The sequence below is a fragment of the Mobula hypostoma genome, chromosome 24 (assembly GCF_963921235.1).
Source record: "Mobula hypostoma chromosome 24, sMobHyp1.1, whole genome shotgun sequence".
NCBI classification, from domain to species: Eukaryota; Metazoa; Chordata; class Chondrichthyes; order Myliobatiformes; family Myliobatidae; genus Mobula; species Mobula hypostoma.
The window spans coordinates 29,372,934-29,387,298 of NC_086120.1; the positions used below are offsets into that span (position 1 = coordinate 29,372,934).

At 39.8% G+C, this 14,365-nt stretch overlaps 1 protein-coding gene across 5 annotated transcripts in view; it reads right to left on the reverse strand.

The window, feature by feature from the left end:
* The window catches only part of LOC134337501 (guanine nucleotide-binding protein G(I)/G(S)/G(O) subunit gamma-7), a 160,006-nt gene extending 148,772 nt beyond the window's left edge, over window positions 1-11,234 (reverse strand). For 2 of the 5 annotated variants that reach the window (XM_063032581.1, XM_063032580.1), the window contains exon 1: window positions 10,977-11,123. The gene's annotated coding sequence lies outside the window, so the exon portion shown is untranslated. The other 3 variants (XM_063032577.1, XM_063032578.1, XM_063032579.1) reach the window with 3 other exon arrangements.
* Window positions 11,235-14,365: the final 3,131 nt, after the last annotated feature.

Below are 14,365 nucleotides of genomic sequence, written 5' to 3' on the forward strand. Positions count from 1 at the left end.
ATCGATACACACCAGTACTGCACTCAATTTAGCTTGTATGTAAACATCTACTGTAGGGAAGATGGCAGAAAAATGGGACAATTGCTTGTCAACAGGAGAAATTGTGCAGGTGCTGGAAATTCAAACACACAAAATGCTAGAGGAATTCAGCAGGCCAGACAGCATCTACAGAAAAGAGTACAGTCAATGTTTCGGCCAAGACACTTCATCAGGACAATTAGTTCTGCCCTAGAAAATGTAAAAGTGTTAAACAACTAATCAAATGATCCTATTAATCTTTCTCATAACAGCAATTGATACCTTTTAAGTTGTGTTTTAAATTTGTTTCTTGGAACAAAAGGCACAAAAGAAAATAATTGTACAAATGTAATCAAAGTTCACTATATTGGATTTCTAGACATGAAAACAGATGGCTTAACTTTAACAATGTCACAAATTCTTAAAGGCAGAATGACAAGATTGCTAGGACCTACACCTACACCTACCTCTGATCAGTCTAATTAACATACCACACATTAACTGCTAATTTATTTGGAAGCAACAGAACTGCAGAACAATGATCCTCTGATCATAGCTGTTTGCTCTTATATGAACAAGCTGTTACTATCTTCTCTACAAACTTGCAATTTTCTCCTTTCCACACACTTAACCATTTCCCTTTTGAATTCACCAAGTGAATACACCACATTTATTACCCTGGAAGCAACATTTCAGACCCCAAGAACACAAGAAACTTTAGGTGGTAGTGGCAGTTGCAGCCAGTTTCTGAAGCTGCTTGGCCACATGATACGACCAGGCCTCAAAATACTTTCCCTACTCTTCCTGTGTACTTCAACTCTTGGGACTCATGTCTGTCAACTTCTGCTCAAGTATATCCACAGTCCTCCGGAGTAGAAGAAGAATTCCAAAGATTCAGCAACTTCTGAGGCAGAAAATTCTAGTCTACAAATGAAATTGGCGACTTCTTATCCTTGTACAATGACTTCGCACCCAGATAATCTAGACTCACTCTACCAGAGGGAAACATCTTCCATCACTTGCCTTTTAAGCCCTCTCAATATGTTTCATCATCTATGGTTTTCTTTAAAAGAAAAATCTAATGACTATAGCCTAATCATTACTGATATCCTGTTCATCCTAGGAATCAACTTGGTGAACCTTCTCTGCATGGACTCTAACGGAAGTCTTTCCTTCTTGACAAAAAGTGGGATGACCAGAATTTTTAAATACCCCAAATGTGTCCTAACAAAAGTTTTATACATCTTCAACATGATATCCGGCTTTGGTACGCAATGCCTCAATGAAAGCAGGTTCGTCAATAAGGTTCAGTCACTTGGCATTCAAAACGAGGCAGTAAATTGGATTTGACATTAGCTTTGTGGGAAAAGCCAGAGAATGGTAGTAGATGGCCATCTTTCTGACTGGAAGCCTGTGGCTAATAGAGTGCTACAGGGAGTGGCACTGGGCCCATTGTTGTTTGTCATCTATATCAATGATCTGGATGATAATGTGGTTAACTGAAGAAACAAATTCACAGATGACACCAAGATTTGGGATGTAGTGGACAGCAAGGAAGAATATCAGAGCTTGCAGTGGGGACTGGACCAACTGAAAGTGGGCTGAAAAATGGCAGGTAGAATTTAATGCAGATAAGTGTGTGGTATTGCACTTTGGGAGGACTATCCCTGGTAGGTCTTAAATAGTAGGGCACTGAGGAGGGCGGCAGAACAAAGGGATCTGGGACTACAGGTCCATAATTCATTGGAAGTGGTATCATAAGTAGAGAGGGTTGTAAAGAAAGTTTTTGTCACATTAGCTGTCAATAAATCAAAGTATTGAGTACAGAAGATAGGATGTTATGTTGAAGTTGTACAAGACATTGGTAAGCGCCAATTTGTAAAGATACAAATAAGGTTGAATAGAAAAAACTTACAAGGATGTTGCCAGAACTGGAGGACTGAGTTAAAAGGAAAGATTGAATAGGTCAGGACTTTATTCCTGAGAACGTACAAAAGGTTGAGGGGAGATTTGATAGGTATACAAAATTATTGTGTATTGAAATACAGTGTGGACTAGGCCCTTTAAGTCATGCCTCCCACCAACCCCAGCTTAATCACAGGATATTTACAATAACCAATTAACTTACCAACTGGAACATCTTTGGACTGTGGGAGGAAACCCGAGCACCTGGAAAAAACCCATACAGTCATGGGGAGAACGTACAAACTCCTTAGAGAACAGCAAGGTAGACATCTCTAAATGAATGAACAAGCTGGAATGAGGGTTATACATAGGGCAAATGCAAGTAGGCTTTTCCAACTGAGGTTGGGTGGGACTACAACTAGAGGTCATTTCTTTAGGGTGAAAGGTAGAATGTTAAAGGGAAACATGAGAGAAATTTCTTCAGAGGGTCATGAGTGTGGAATGAGCTGGCAGTGCAAGTAGTGCATGCAAGCTCGATTTCAACGTTTAATGAGAAGTTTGGATAGATGCAAAGGTGACAGGGTTATGGAGGGAGATGGTCCGGATGCAAGTCAATGGGACAAGGCAGTTTAAGTAATTCTTCACAGACTAGATTGCCCAAAGGACACATTTCTGTGCAGTACTTTTCTACAACAATGAAAACAAGCATACTGTAGCTTCTTTTCCACAACGACCATCTGTGTTGCAACTTTCAGGGACTTATGGACATGCAACCCAAGATCCCTGTACTCTTAAAGGTTCTGCCACTTAGTATACTTTTCCCTTGCAGCTGACCTCCCAGAATATATGCACAAGACTTCAGCCATTTCTCCAACTGACCTATACCCTGCCAAATCCTGTTACAACCTTCTTCACCACACACACACACCTGCCCCCCCCTCCCTTGGAGGATCAGAGACACCCTGAGCCAATGGGCTGGTCCTGGACTTATTTCCTGGCATAATTTACATATTACTATTTCATTATTTATGGTGCAACTGTAACGAACACCAATTTCCCCTGGGATCAATAAAGTATGACTATACACACACACACCCCAGAATTGACCCTTGCACTTCAGATGTCACAGAAAAATGAAATGCTCCTAATGCTCCTCCACTGTGCCTGCTGTCTAAGCCAATTTTCTATCAAATTTACCATCTCACCATGGATCCTTTGTAAATTAATCTCCTAGAACAGCCTACCATGCAGGATCTTGTCAAATACTTTCAAGGTATCCACTGCCTTATCTTTCTCATCTTTGTTGCTTCAAAAAGGACAAATGAGAGAGGACTTCCCCCACACAGAAGCATGCTGACCATCCCCAATAGGTCCACATTTGTCAAAGTGTGGGAAAAAAACCCACATTCAACGAATTTCCCCAGCATTGATGTAAAACTCATCTACCCATCACTTCCTAGATTATCTATGTTGCCCTCAAATAAACAACACTCGCTAGTCTCTGGTCTTCTCACCGTGGCTGAAGGAAATAAAGATCTCTGTCAAGGCCCTAGAAATCTCCTCCATTGTTTCCCTCAATATACGATAGATTCCCAGAGACCACTATACCGTTTTTCATGAGGCCCAATACCACCTTCTTTCCAGTATGTCCTAGAATGTGAACATCCTTCTCCTTGGTGATGTTGATGCTCACTTCCACTGACCTCCAGTGGACCTATCCTTTCCTAGACTTCCCAATGAACATACAAAATGCCTCAGGATTCTCCTTAATCTGACTTTAAGGACATTAAGGCCCCCTCCACTTCAGCTCTTATAATTCTGGTTTCTTTTCATATTCCTTTATATTCCTCACAGCTGTCTGATTTCAGCTTCCTAAACCTTATCCAAACTCCACTCCACCCCCCACTTTTTGACTCAATTTACAATGTCTATGCCACCCAAGTTTTCCAAATCTTGTCTTCTTCAGAAAATGCTGGCACTGAACTCTAACAGGCTAGCCTTTGAAACTTCAACATTAGATGTGGATTTACAACACCCCCCCCAAAAAACTAATCTACTTTCCCCAGTTACTACCTAGAACTGTTGCAATTAGCCTTTGCCAATTTAGCATTTTATCATGAGAACCAATCTTATAAAGATCTTAGAATTTAAGGAATTAAGATCACGGTTCCAAAATTACTCCCTTACTGAAGCCTGAATTACCTGGCTTGACTCACTTCCTAGTACAAGGTCTCCTACAGCAGCTTTCCTGGTTGGACCATTGTTTCAAGAGACCCTCAAGACGCATCTAACATATTCTGAGCTATTTATTCACCTGTAACTAATTCAATGTTGGGAAAATCAAAATTAAACTTACCTGGAACAACCCTGTTTTTAATATCCATCATCTCCCACATAGCTGTTCCATCACCTCCCAATGGCTATGACGAAGCCTATACTATAACTATCGTACTTACATCATTCTTCCCAAACTCTACCCATGATTGTTCCAAGACAAATCTCTATATCCTACAATTAATAATTTTCAGTAACACATCAGGCCCTCCCTAATGAACGGGATATTTGTGCTCAAGTCTCTGTAGCAGGACTAGAATATTTAGTCAAAATATGATAAAGTATTATCCACTAGCATGCTTCTAATTGCATGTTAATTTTCCTGATCACTGCCCAAAAGTTTGTTCTAGTCATTAAGCACAACGCTGAAGTTCATTCCCACATTCTGGATCCTCAAAAACTTAACCTATATCCAGTTTTATCACTAGAATATGGAGTAGCCAGATGAATGGGATTGAAACTTCTTTAACTCACATGTTTCGATCATGTCCTTCGTTGGAAAAATATTGGAAAGATATTTTTGACATTATTTCAACGGTTTTGAATACAGACTTATAACCTCACCCAATTACTGCTATTTTTGGATTACCAATGATAGACTCAAATCATTTAACCTCTTCAGCTCGTCGGATGATTGCATTTCTTACTTTAATGGCTAGAAGATCCATTTTGCTGAATTGGAAAGAGATTAACCCTCCTACTGTATTTCACAGGTTTTCACAAACTATGTTGTGTTTAAATTTGGAAAAAAAATTAGAAGTGTGGTTTATGACCCTTCCATTAAATTTGAAAAAAACTTGGAGGCCATTTATTCAGCATTTTCATATGATGTAATTTGGCCATTTCCAAACTTATTTTACTTCTCTGTAGTGTTAGTTGAGAGGAACGGAGTCGTCAACACCAAGGTTTTCTTTTCTTCCATTTTTACGTTGTTAAAATTGCCCAAGTCTTTTTAGTTTAGTTGATTAATTCTGTTTAGATTAGTTTTTTTTTGGGGGGGGGGTGTTTTTTAAAATTTTTTTCTTTTTTCATGATTTTTCTCTAGTTATTTTCTTTTTGTCCTGTATTATTCATTGGCATCCTACATGATTGGGAGTTTTGTCAATTAATACCATTTGGTTTTATAATTACTTAAGTATAACAATGTATTCCCAACAATTTTGTATTATTGCTTTGTTTATACTTTATGAAACTAATAAAGATTGAAAAAGAAAAGAAAGAAACTTCGTACAAGATGTTGCCCGAGATTATTGCAAGGTAGCACAGTGGTACGGCTAGTTGACTGCTGCCTCACAGCTTCAGCAATCTGAGCTCAATCCCCACTTTAGTGTTGCGTTTGCATGGGTTTCTGCTGCGACTACGAGTTGCCTCCCACATTTCAATCACATGCTTGTTGATAGGTTAAAAGGCCATCAAATTGCTTCTACAGTAACCAAACAGAATCTGGTGGAAGCCGATACAAATGTGCAGAAAATGACTTTTAAAAAAAAAAGCACAAGTGGGTATCTTATGGCTGGTAGAAACTCAATGGGTTTGCTTCTGTGCTGTATAACTCAGTGATCAAGTTAGGGCATCTTGGAAAGGAAATGCACACATAAGCACCTGTCTCAAACCAAATATCAAATGACCTAAACACAGATTGAGATACTTAATGATTGCTGAGGGGATGCTTTCCTCAAATCTAGAAATCAGTGGAACATCTTTAAAATGAGGCACCTATTGAGAGAAGCAAGGAAGAACTTCTCCCTGCCCTCCCCCAGGCAAGTCCCAAATCTTTGGAATTTCCCATCTAGAGAAATATGGATACTGAATTACTGAATAAATGTATGGTCTATACAGTAATTGAGAATTATAGGAAATAATGAGAACAGTGTAACCAAGGGAAAGACCAAATCAGCAATCTAATTGAAGATTCAAAAGGGAATATGCCTATTCCTTCTGTTCTAGTGCTAGCCATTTGGGGGGAAAATGCCTAGTAATGTAGGCTAGTCTCATGTTCCTTGGCTATAGGGGATATAAATGCAATGAATTTCTAAAATATCTATAGTCATTATTTATCCTCCCCACAATTCATTTAAGCACAATTGTGTCATTTATCCCCAATTCACTTCAGCACAATTGTTTCATTCAATTTTTTTTTAAAAATGCTAAATGAAGAGCCAGAAGTTAAATACATCAAGTAGTATTTGTTACTAACAGATTTTAGAATGTTATTAAAATATAGCAAATTCTGGTAACTATTCTGTGGATAACCAAAAGAGATAAACCAACTTGAGCAAGATAAAGACAAACATTTTGATCTTGTCCAGGTAATGTTCTAAGAGGGCATGCATGTGTTCTTAAAATGAAAGAACCAGAGAGTGTTCTTTTCCATAGCTTGTCAAAGGACATAAGTGTAAAAGAACTCCTTACTTTGTAACTAAGCATATAAATGCATTAGCAAATTTTAGTTTGTTACCTTTATCAAAGTAAATACACAAAAATCTTACTCTATAGCCACTGTTCTCTATAATCTTAAAAGTTTAGTCTAAAACAGATTCTTGATTATCTTCACTAAGTATCAAGAATAACAAAGTAGGTTCAAAGGTAAAGTCGATTGAATTTTCATACTTATCCAAGATTTAAAAAAAAAAGTTAACAATTATTGCCTCTACAAGACATTCTGCAGATGCTTGAATAATACACACAAAATGCTGGAGGAACTCACCAAGTCAGGCAATATCTACGCAAGGAAATAAACAGTTAATATTTCAGGCCAAGACCCTTTATCAGGACAGGAAAGGAAGGGGTCAGAAGCAATAGGGTAGGGAAAGGGAAGGAGTACAAGTTGGCAGATGATAGGTGCAACCAGGTGCAGTGGGTGAAGAAGGCAGAGAGGGAAAACAAAGCAAAAGTCTGGAGGGAATTGGTGGAAGAGGTAAAGGACTAAAGAAGAAATCTAAAAGGAGAGAACAGCGGATCATAGAAGAAAGGGATTGAGGGGACCAAGAGGGAGTTAATGGGCAAGTGAAGAGAAGGGAAACTTTTTTTAAAAAACTGACTCCATGTTTTAATTTCAATACTTTCATTCTGGTTATGAAACTGTACCATGACCTTCCATCCAAGTTGCCTCCAATAACATTATAACCCAGTATTTCATGCTTCTATAATGTGACCTGTTGTACATCAGACGCTTGAAAAAGACTCATTCCAGCACTGTGGTCAATCCCCTCAGCTGACTAGGTGCTACTGTCTAAAACTGCCTTCCCCAAACTTTTAAGAAATTTACTGCAACTATGCCTGGGTCTTCACTTATTGCAATTACTGAAACACATGAAGTTCTCATTAATTGCTAGCTATTTGCTCTTTCAGCTTGGCATAATACCCCTTCCTTCAGTTAACTCTATTTTCTAGTCATTCATTTTGTCCAACCATATTTTAAAGTTTACATTTTAACTGAACCTAAACTGTAAAAAGTAATTTCAATGCTGCAAAATGTTACCATGCAGATTAGAGGGAAATAGGGAAATACTGGATTAAGAATCAAAACATTGATTGCTGTATGGAATTGTTCTACAGTTCACCAACACACAAAATGAAGATAACTTAAGAAATCAGCAGTTGTTATTTCAAGTTAATCTAAATTTTAGTTGATTTAGGGTGGAGTACAGAGAATGAGGGAAAAAAATCCATGCAGTAATCAATAAAAGCAAGAGTAGAGAAAATGATTCAAGGTACAATACACGCAACTTGCACTATAATTTATGTTGTACAAGTTCCACCTATTGTTTCACTAGAACATGAAAGAACCAACTGGAGGTAAAATGTGCAACTATGAAGTGAAAATACTGGAACATTCATCATTTAATTTGCTAGAAAAATCACTGAAATAATCCAAAACTCGTACTATAAACTTGCCCAAATCACATTTGCCAAAGATCGGCCTGTTCTAAAGACATGGGGCACCAAAAACTTCAATCAAATCTAATTGTTAGTGAAACAAGCAAGTTTTCTTTTAATCAACTTCAGAATGTAGATGTTTGTATCTGTGAAGGCACAGTTGTTACCTCTGTTCCAAAAAAAGAGCAACTTTAAACATATCGGTGTTCCCTTTACCCGAAGAATTAAACAGAATTTAAGTGCCTTCAACATGATAAATAACTTGTGCAGGGAATGTTGCCTATTTCAACACATTTAACAAACTGGAGATTTTTTTCCTCTCCCCTCTCCACCTAATATGATAGAGAAATTCAACTCAATATCATCTACCACCCACCTCACCTTCTTCCAAAAGGCATCCTTTTGCCGGGGGGGGGGGGTCCATAAAAGACAACAGATGCTCAAAAATCTGGGGATTCAACTGCCTAACTATAATGAATTTCTACAAACATAATCCAATTAGGTCTGCGGAGTGGAAGAGAAAGGAAGGGAGGGAAAATAACATTTTGTTCCTTGTTCAAGTCACTTGGACAGCAATAAAGACTTAAATAGATACAAGTACAACGACTGTTACTTAAATGAATCAAAACTTACAGCATTTTAAATTTTAGTCATAGCCACTATTAGAAATTAGTACCAAGTTAAAGCAAGAATGGAGGTGCCCAGCGATAAAAATCAAAAACATCAATACAATTAGTAAGACTTTAAATGATTGTATATGCAATTTCAATTATGAAAATACTTGCAGCACTATTGAACACACTTCCAAGTTAAGACTGTATTTTCAAATAAATATTACTACATTAGCAAGACAGATAGCAAACACTTGACAAATACTATGTCAGTGTGAGCAATACAAGAAAATACTTTTATACATAGTATGCACAATGGGGAATAAACTGCAAGTTGAAGGAAACTATAGAGTTTCATCTAACAAGCTTGACTAGGACAGCAAAGTTTATACAAGGCGTTTGACTCAATTGCAAAACAGTTCCAATACTTGTTAGAATTTCTTCAGTCCTAAAGTAACTCAGTCCAGTAGACTTCCGTTACTTCACCCAAAAAGTTACTATATACATACACACACAGGTTATTATTCCTTGATGTACAGTCACACATACATTTTGCAACAAAAAGGACACCCAACAGCAATGCAAAACAGGAGCAACACACAAAATGCTGGAGGGCTTCAGCAGGCTAAGCAGCATCTACGGAAAAAAAGTACAGTCGACGTTTTGGGCCGAAACCCTCCATCATGCCGAAACATCTCAGCCCAAATGTCGACTATACTCTCTCCCCCACCATATAGATGCTGCCTGGCCTGCTGAGTTCCTCCAACATTTTGTGTGTGTTGCTCAGATTTCCAGCATCTGCAGATTTTCTCTTGTTTATGCAAAGCAGGAGAGTGTCTTTACTTTCCTTCTCCTGTCCCAACCACACCTAGGTAGAAGCATTCATTTCAAATACAAGTTAAATGTACCAGATTTAAAATTTTGTAAAATATCCCCAATTAATTCACAAGCAAGTAAACAACATTTGATAGCAAGCCACATTAGAAGATAAGGACTGAACAGCTATACCAGTTCAGAGGCATTAACTTGTAACAGACAACACACATAAAAGTTGCTGGTGAACGCAGCAGGCCAGGCAGCATCTCTAGGAAGAGGTACAGTCGACGTTTCGGGCCGAGACCCTTCGTCGGGACGAGACCCTTCGTCAGGACTTGTAACAGACTTGGTCTAATGGTCTAAGTGGCATTTTTGTTGTTTTCGAAATCACAATACAGACACATTTTGTGGAACTAATGTTGCAAGCTTTTTGCATAGCTATAATCTTGCTCAAAAAATTGCTTGACACAGATGCTTCAATTTCCATTCTTCTATAATGTTACTTACACAAAAGTCTACTTCATTCCTGAAAACCACTGACAAAATTATCAGGAGATAATGCTTCTTATGACAGAGGGAATTCTTCATTCTTCAATGAACGTGCACAGAACAGTACACAAAATGTTTTTAACTTAACTATGTGCTTATGACAATGTCAATATCCATCTCAGATACAATAGATCAACTTCGGGATTTCACTGCTGTCAAGCAGTTTTCTGCATCATGCAGAAAAAAACATTAGTGGGATCAGCATCCAAATCACTCACAGAACAAACACACTATATACGAAGTTTTATCAAAATGGCTAATACACTTAGTTTTAATTATCCTTGCGATTTTAATGCACTCCTGTTAGCAGCAACGTAGCAGTCGATTGTCTTTACTTCCAAAAACAAATCACATGCTTATTTAATCACGTAGTTACAATTTTTAGTTTTGTCGGCAAATCCATTATTTTCTATTTTAACTAAAAAGACAATGCTGACAGACTCATCCAGCATCTTAATAAGCATCCCTTAACATTGCAATAGATTCTGTTTGCTAACACCTCCATGCAATTCATGGAGAACCCGTTCGACACCCATGACATCCAGGATGCGGTTCAATAAATCTGTGATTAAAAAAAGTAAATTGCTGCAATTTCACAACGAAAATAATGCAATCTGAACAAGCACATCAGAAAGGATCGGTTAAAACGAAATGCACCAGCCAGTAGCTTGCTTGCGAGCTCAGCCCGCCTCTGCCTTCACACAGACGCACGGGAGTTGGAGGACCCTCAGCCCTAAGAGAAGACACCAAGTTGAAGCCCACCAACCATCACTGGGCCCTGAGGCGTAGGCTGCAAATGGCGCTCTCACTTCACCCCACGCCCCCTCATTTCGCACCTCAAGAGTTATAAACGGGGAAGAATACCGTTGAAAATAGCTAGCCCCAGCGTGAGCTTCGTGCCACACCCCCCTCCGTCTCGCTCAACGACTCCTCTCGCACAGAGAGCCCTCTTCGGCACTAAGATCGCCCCATCCGGAGGGGCTGCCCATGAGAACCGGCAACAACCACCCCTCCCTCGGCCCCCCAACAAACCACCACTGGCCTCGCGCGCCCTTACCCCTTGAGTTTAAAGGCCCGCACGAGACCAAGCCAGAACCAACCAATCTTCACACCGGAAAACTCGCCGCCCCAACTTGATGGACATTCTTATTAACGAATCACAAGAGTAGATGATCCAGCGTCCACCCAATCACCGGGAACATTGAAGGCGGGGCTACCTAGGTGGCAGCAAGTTAGGCTGAGTGGGACTACTTGACGTCACACATGAAGTAGCCCATAGCTACCGTCTTAGATTGATTGATAAAACACGTAGCCAATCAAAACCTAAATATCGGAGAAGCTTTATTTGGAAGAGACAATAACAGTAGGAGCAAGGCGGGACCTTGATACTATATTGTGCCCAAATATATGCAAGCAATGCTAATAAAATACACAGATATATAATTTGAGAAAAAAACTTTTTCGTAAAAATAATTTTCGGGACTTTTTCTATTACTTATTTGCAAATCTAATATTTATTGTCCATTCTTAATTTCCTTTATTTTTAAAGTTCTGAAAAGCTTCACCAACCTGAAATGTCAAACTGTTTCTCTATCCACAAATGTTGCCTAACTTTTTGTGTGTTTCTGGAGTTTCTCTTTTTTTAAATTTTATAATTGTACTTGAACTGAAAGAGGACAGTTAAGTGTCAACTGATTTTTGCGAGGTGAATTTAAATATAGGCGGGGATGACAGATCAAGGATAGCAGAATTTCCGTTTTAAATCGTGGCTGACAATTCAGTACGACTGAGGAAAGCTTGAAATGATGGACGTGCGATCTTTTGGATGAGATGTTAAACGGAGATCCTTGTCTTTTCTTTTGGCTGGAGATGAAAGATTTTATACAACATGTCGTTGAATATCAACTGTTGCCCCTGATCTGAAACCAGAAAATGCAGCAAACTAGGCAGCATCTGTGGAGAGAGAAACAGCGCTGTAAGTTGATAACCTTTCTACAGAAATTCTATAAATTTTATAAATTCCGAATTATAGGAAAGATGTCAACAAAATAGAGAGAGTACAGAGAAGATTTACTAGAATGTTACCTGGGTTTCATCACCTATGTTACAGAGAGAGGTTGAACAAGTTGGGTCTTTATTCTTTGGAACGTAGAAGGTTGAGGGGGGACTTGATAGAGGTATTTAAAATTATGAGGGGGATAGATAGAGTTGACGTGGATAGGCTTTTTCCATTGAGAGTGGGGAAGATTCAAACAAGAGGACATGAGTTGAGAGTTAAAGGGCAAAAATTCAGGGGTAACATGAGGGGGAACTTCTTTACTCAGAGAGCGGAGCTGTGTGGAACGAGCTTCCAGCAGAAGTGGTTGAGGCGGGTTCGATGTTGTCATTTAAAGTTAAATTGGACAGCTATATGGACAGGAAAGGAATGGAGGGTTATGGGCTGAGTAGGGGTTGGTGGGACTAGGTGAGAGTAAGAGTTCGGCACAGACTAGAAGGGCCAAGATGGCCTGTTTCCGTGCTGTAATTGTTATATGGTTATATGGTTATGGTTAAACTGCAATATGCCAACTCAGCAGATGAGATAATTTTTCTTCAGCTTAAGTTGGACTTTGTAAAAACAGTACAAGAGGCCAATGACAGATGTTAGTGTGGGAGGGCATGTGGTATTCTGCCTCCACAAATGCTTCTTAAGAACTGAGAAATTCCAGACCTTTCTGTATTTGCCTTAGATTTCCATCACTTACTACCATTCCTGTCCTCGTCATTCCACAGTCATCAACAACCACTCTCCCTCCCACCCTTTCTAGGCTCAATACCTTCACACTTCTCACCAATCCCCCATATGCATCAATATTCCCCACACTTATCAACAACCCCAAATTATCACCCTCCCAAACGCTCATCGCCCCACATCACACACCTTCCTACTCAACGCACGCGCACACATCAACAACCGCACACTCACCACTTCCAGACACTCACTAACATCCCCCACGCCATCAATTCCTCCAAATGGTGCCGTTATCCTGAAGTTGTCTCTTTATGATTGCATTCCGGCAAGTGCTTTAGTACCCCCCCCACCCCCGCAGCCAAAAATGTGCGAGTTGGTAGGTTAGTTGGCCTGTATAAATTTCCTCTAATGTGTAGGTGAGAGTTAAAATTGAAAGGGGGTGAGAATAGGTTATCTGGAAGATTGATAGAAGTATAAAGTTGGTCTGTGAGCCAGCATAGATGATGATGCTGTATTCATCCAGGCATGATAACTGTACTGTTCTGTATGTGGCCACAAGAGACTGCGGAGCGTTGTGGACACAGCTCAGCACGTCACGGAAACCAGCCTCCCCTCCATGGACTCTGTCTATACTCCTCGCTGCCTCAGTAAAGCAGCCAACATAATCGAAGACCCAACCCATCCTTAACATTTTCTCTTCTCCCCCTTCCATCAGGGAGAAGATACGAAAGCCTGAAAGCACCGACCACTAGCTCAAGTACTGTTAATTGCCAATTAACTGCTAGCCATTTGGTCTGCCAGCTTGGCGTAACACCCATCCTTCAGTTAACGATTTTCTAGTCTTTCAATTTGCCCAACCATATTTAAAGCTTTCATTTTAATTCAACTGTTTTTTTAAAAAGTAATTTCAACACTGCTAGAAGTTACCATGCTGGTTTGAGGGAAATATATTTGGATAAAGAATCAAAAATGTGATTGCTATGTGGAATTGCTCTATATTTCACCAACACACAAAATGAAGGTCGCTTAAGAAATCAGCAGTTATTATTCAGACTTTTGAATAGTTCACTAATATGATCAGATGGACCCTTGGCCTCTTAATTTACCTCATTATGATCTTTCACTTTACTGTTTACCTGCACTGCACTCTGGTCAGGTCACTGGTCTGAGTGCTACTGGTACCATGTAACCCAGTACTACCTGTCGCATGGTCGGGTGGTCGGCGACTAAACCGGCTCCCCCACCAGGCTTGCCTGGTGAGGAGGGTGGCGAAACACCCACAGGACGAAAGACAAGACCTGTCAAAGGGCGGATGAACCCTCTCGTAGGGTCACGGTCATCTAGCAAACACGTGTCGTGAAGCGCGGAAAGGGCATCCCTTGCGTCGAAGCTCGGTCTGGCCATTCACTGCAACAGAACTTCCCCCAGCCGTCTTGGACCCCACCATGCCGCTGGATCTGGGAGGGGATGTCGAGAGGGTGGGTCTGGACCTGTGCAACCCCCCACTCACGCACACGCTGTT